Below are 5,968 nucleotides of genomic sequence, written 5' to 3' on the forward strand. Positions count from 1 at the left end.
GCGGCCGACCCTAAGCGACGAGCGACCGAACCTCTCGGTTTGGAGCATTTTTACCGTGATAATTAGGGTTAATTTTTTATTAAACAAATTATAAAATCCCTAATATATCCCCAATGACTATTTTTCTCAAAGGTCTATATATACCTCCTCATTACTCAATTTTAAAGACAAGATTAGAGAGAAAACTTCTTTAAAAATTATTTTGAGCTATACATTCATTTTTACTCTCTTTCATTATTTCTTTGATAAATCTTTCAAGAGAGTATAGTTTTAAATTTTGTTTTGAGCATTCATTTTACGAATAAAACTCGTTTTAACTCTCATCTCGCATATATTTTCTACATCTTATTTTGAGAGTATTATTTTAGTTTCTCCCACACAATTCATTTCACAAATATTCTTGGGAGTTAATATTATTTTCTTGTGAATCTTGCACATTTGTTGCAAGTATTCAAAAGCTCATTTGTGATAAATTGCAAAACACTTCTTGAGCATTAAACCCTAAGATGTCCTGTGCTTTATCTTTTACATAAATTTTCATTTGGAGATATTCTTTTGGGTTAAGATCTTTGAAGTACTTATTGTTTACTCCAGTTAAATCAAAGATCATATATATATTTGTTTGTGAAAAATTGTTTGAAACCGAAAACCCTAAGTTCTCCTTACTTTATTTGAAAAATATTTATAGGGGAAAATTTTTATTAGGGATTGAATCTTTGAAGCAATTATCATATAAATCATTTTCAAAGATTGCAAATATATTTTGAGAAATTATCCATACTCACATTGAGCTTCATTTCATATCATACGTGAGGACATTGTGCTTATTGTTGTACACATATGCTTTTTAGAAGCACCTTGGTTGTACGAAAAATATTTTATTTGAATATTGTTGTATTCCCAACGTGTGGTTGGAAGAGGGAGATTAGCCCTGTGAATAGTTTCGAATTGCTCTGAATCAGTTAGGAGAGCACCATTGATTACACGTCAAAACTGCGTAATTGGGCGTTTAACCCGGGCTTTACGGTTTATATTTTTAATTAAATGTCTAAATTTATTTAATATTTTAACAAAGTGCCAAAATTATTATTCTTGAACTTTATTACACTATTTATGAAGTTTTGGTAATTTTTTGTCGCAGGAAAATTCCCGGGAATCAAAACCGACACCTGTTCGTATTTTATACATAACTTTTCCATCCGAGCTCCAATTGAGACGATTCAAATTTCTGGAGAAAGAGGAAAGGATCATCTACAACTTTTATGTTTTGAGTTTTGTGAGATACAAGCTCCAAAAGAGTCCGATTTGCGATGAACAGAGGATGAAAAAAATAAAAAAATATAGCAATTCGGGTTTCCTATTTGGATCTAGGGCTTTCCCCCCTTATCCTATTTAACCCTTCTCTTTCTCTTCTTGCATAGGCAGCCCCCATGGCTCCCCATTCTCCTCTTCTCCTTCCTCTTCTTTTTCTTCTTCTTCTTTAGTTTGTTTTATTTGTTTTTTTCAATTCTGCTTTGCTCTTTGTCTCTTCTCTTTTATTCTTCCCTGCTCTCCTTCTTCTCTTCTCTCCAATTTCTTTGCTTTCTCTTACCCAACCTCCAGCCTCTCTGCTGTACGTGAATCAACAAACCACCCGTGAGCCTCCACGAACTGCTGCACAGTCCATAGCTCAGCACCCTGCTGCCACGGCCTAAAGCTTTCATGGCTTTTCTTTTTCTCTTTCTCTCATCTTTTCTTTCTTTTTATATAATTTTTGGTTAGTTGAATAAGTGTTAAATGTTATCTTTTGAAGATTATTTAAAGTTTTGAATTTGAATATTGTGTTAGTCGGATAATTGTTAAGTATTAATTTTTTATTGGGTTATTTGAAATTTTGAATTGCGAATGTTTTTAATTTTTGGTTCTTTTTGAAGCTCAGCTTAATTAGGGTCAGATTTATCAAAGTTTGCATTTTTATTGTATTTCGATAGCATTTATATTTAGGTTTTTGTTTGTGTTTTTTTATTTTGGTTCGAGTTCTTGATTTTTGTTAAAGTTTCGATTTTTAATGTGTGTGTGTGTGATTGAGTTTCCATTATGTGCTTTAATTCCATGATTAATGTTACCATTTTTAATTAGTGCGTGTTTCGATGTTTCCTTTGGTAGATTAGAGTTTCCATTCTTGCATGTTTTAGTTCCATGTTTTAGGTTTCCAGTTTTTATTAACGCGTGTCCTAATGTTTCTTTAAGTAGACGTAGGGTTTCTATTCTTGTTTTCTTTTATTTAGTGAATGTTAATTTAGAGTTTTAAATTACGTGTCATTTAATTCATCAAAAGTGAAATTGAACCATCTTGAAAACTCAAATCTGAACCGAGTTCAGTGCAATTTAATTTTGATTGGAAGAACGTAAAATCTGAGATTAAACGCATTCCCTGAGGAGACGATCTAGCCCTTGGGCTTAATATTACACGACAGAACTCCTATACTTGGGATAGCTTTCGAGCTGCTCATTTTTCGAGTGAGTCAAGTTTTTGGCGCCGTTGCCGGGGAATGTTGTTCTTAGTCTCAAATTTGCGTTTCTCCCGTCATCTTTATTAGTTTTAAGAAAAAGAAAAAAAAAATCAAAAAACAAAAAAAGAAAAAATTTCGAATTTTAAAAAATGGCTGCACCTGCACCACGCACGATAATGGATTTTATGCAGCTTGAATATGCCACTGCATCCTCTTCTACTATTTTGCCTTATGACGAGCTTAATTTCATGATGCAGCGCGGGAGGACGTCATTGCTACCCAAGTTTTATGGGACAGAATCTGAGTGCCCTTATCAGCACCTAGCAGAGTTTGAGTTAACCTGCAACATGTTTTTCTCTCATGCTAGAACTGACGAATTTACTAGACTGAATCTATTTCTTGCTACTTTGCAGGATAGGGCACTGATCTGGTTTCATTCCTTGAGACCTCACTCCATCATTAATTGGGTTGATATGGAGCGTGAATTCCTGCATGCATTTTGCCCTCACAGAAAACTCAATTTTTGCAGGAACAGATTCTTAATTTTGTGCAGCAAGATGACGAGACATTTCAGGCTTGCTGGGAGCGATTCAAGGATTTACTAAGCACTTGTCCACATCATGGGTTTGACTCATGGAGGTTAGTTGATTGTTTTTATACTGCTCTTACCCCTGATTGCAAGTGTTTTGTCCAGATTATGTCTAATGGAGAGCCCGTCAGCGAGGATCCTGATCAAGTATTGTCATTCTTTGATTACTTAGCTGACAATGTCCCACAGTGCAACACACGATACACTCAGGCACCCATGACTGCACATCCTATTAGCACAATTAGTGGTGGTGATGCATATGAACCACCAAACTGCCCGGATATTCCTCCGCCTCAATACCAGCCACCACAGATCCCTCAGAGCTATACGCCAACGGAATTTTTGGAGGATAGCATAACTCAGATGGCGAACATGCTCTAGCAGTTCATGCAAACTCAAGTCGATCATAATAATGAATTGCGGGACACCATTAATGCGATAAGCACACAGTTGGACATCTTAGAAAACGAGGAAACACTCTCAGAACTTCAGCCTAGTTCTCAAGAGTACCAGCAACCGCAACAACAAATACATGATGTTTCTCTTAAGACAACAGAGGCCACCATCACCTTCAGTAGCGAGAAAGACGATCCCTAATCTGAAATGCTCATCACCGAGCAAATAGTTGTCCCAACACCGGAAGTTACGGCTGAAATAGATGAATTCAAAGAAAAATCAGAGGAAACGAGCCCACAAGCGGAGCATTTAGTTGATGATGAGACTGATACTCGTACGGAGTACCAACCTGTGGTACCTAATACTCCAAGCTCAGAAATCATGAAACCGTCACTCTCGTCTGAATCAGATGTTAAGGAGCCTAATGTGGAGGCAGACTCTTGCAGTGGTATAATGATATGTACACCCGATAAAGAGGGTGACCAGTCTGGTGAGCATATAATTTTCAAAGAACCAGGTAAAACCTTTAATATTAATGCTTCTGAAGAACTGCAGGTAATTATTCCGATAACTTCCTATCACACATTAGTTCGTAAAGAAGCACATTTCCTGGACACAATGTTGAATAAAGACCCTTTCTTGTCCACATACGAGGGTCAACCTGCGCACGTATTGTTTGGTATTTTGACATGCATTAATTCATTTGAGGCTAATTTTCGTGCAGGTATAACGACTGATCGATTTTGGCGGCTCAAATTTGGAGAACCGCCGATGCAATTTATAGACCTGCGGCCACCAGACGAAATTCCTCCAGAGCCTCCGCCAAGACAATTGTGATGTTTTTCTTTCCCTTATTTTCTTTTTATTTTATCTTATTTTATTTTTAGTTAGTTTTCAGGTCTATTTTCTCGTAGTTCGATCTTTGTTTTCCATTATTTCGCCACTCAAGTACGCCTTACTTTTCCCGTGCACAGTATTTTCTATTTCCCCTATGCTTTCACATTGAGGACAATGTTCCACTTTAGTTGGGGGGGGGTGAGCATTCGCATGTGACACTGTGCACGTACACGTACTGGGTTTTTAGTTTAAAAAAAAAAACAAAAAAACAAAAAAAAAAAAAAAAAAAAAAAAAAAAAATCAAAAAGAAAGAAAAAGAAAGGAGGAGCACTGAGGAATTACATTGCATTATGCCATGCTTAACACTGACTCATACCTTTCACATACTTGCGTATAACTTAAGAATGACACACTTGAGTCAATCATGCGTAGTTTTCTCTTTATATGATCTTATGACTCCATGAAGAATCGATTGGTAGTACATTCGTGTTAATTTAACTATATAATTTCCTGTATTTACACGGCATCTCACGAGGCTGAATAAGCACATTCACGTGATTCATTGCACTTAGGGTTTCTTGTGAGCACTGAGAGAGCACCCGTGGCGACTATGACACCTTTGTGAGATATTCTTGAGCTATTTATCGTCCTTTTGAGCGTTAATATCAAATCAGAGTTCATAGAACTCAATTCTCTTTTTCTGGATGATTCCTTGTACACAAGTCTTTATTTTTGATTTGCTAGCCTAGAGGTGACACCTAGTGGGGAGATAGAAACCTAGGTCTTGTAGCCTACTCAAAATGTGAAGGCCGAGCCACCCCTAGAGATAAACTTAGTTCATGGACCCCTATTCGAGCTCAATTCCCATTGATGGTATAAAGATTACAAAAGAAGTGTTATATTGTCCTTATTGATCAAGAAAAGATAGAAAATGAAGAATGAGCAGAAAAAAAAAAAAGAATAAGCAATACACATGCGCATGAAATGAAATGTCAATGCCAGCCCAAATACATATCACAAAAAGTCAAGGACGACACATATTTTCCACATATGAAGATGCTTCAACCGGTTAATGCCTCAGATGTATTCACGACAAGTTTGTGAGTAAGTTGATTTAGGGTGGTCTCAGTTGGATATGGCGAGTAGGTGAGAAGATGCTAGGGTGAAGGACCCGACACCTCATAGATAGGCTAGATCCTTTCCAAACTAGTCCACTCCATATACTTAGCGTTGTTCCTTTTAATATGTGGGATGTTTGATCGCGACACTCCTCCTCACATATGATGAGTGAACCCATTCCTTTTGAGTGTTCTTGAGGGTATACCAGTTAGGCAGAGTCAAAGCGACCGTTCTGTAGGTGTCCACTGGCGTCCTAGGTGTACTGAGTCACACACATAACACACACCTCGAGAGTTTACCTGTTTATACTCGAACTTATATGCTTGCATTAACTCTGAATGTGCCACTGATTAACTTTATGTGAGTACACTACTCTCAAATCACATATAAACAATGAAACTTGCATGGGTGACGTGTTTTGGAATCGTGTGCATTGAATATGAACGAGCTTGTGTGAAATTCAGCTATGTTCTTGTATGTGAAGTGGTATAGTTATATCACATGTGCATTGACTTCATGATCATCGGAGTATGTA

Source organism: Malania oleifera, chromosome 1, assembly GCF_029873635.1.
Source record: "Malania oleifera isolate guangnan ecotype guangnan chromosome 1, ASM2987363v1, whole genome shotgun sequence".
Taxonomy (NCBI): Eukaryota; Viridiplantae; Streptophyta; class Magnoliopsida; order Santalales; family Ximeniaceae; genus Malania; species Malania oleifera.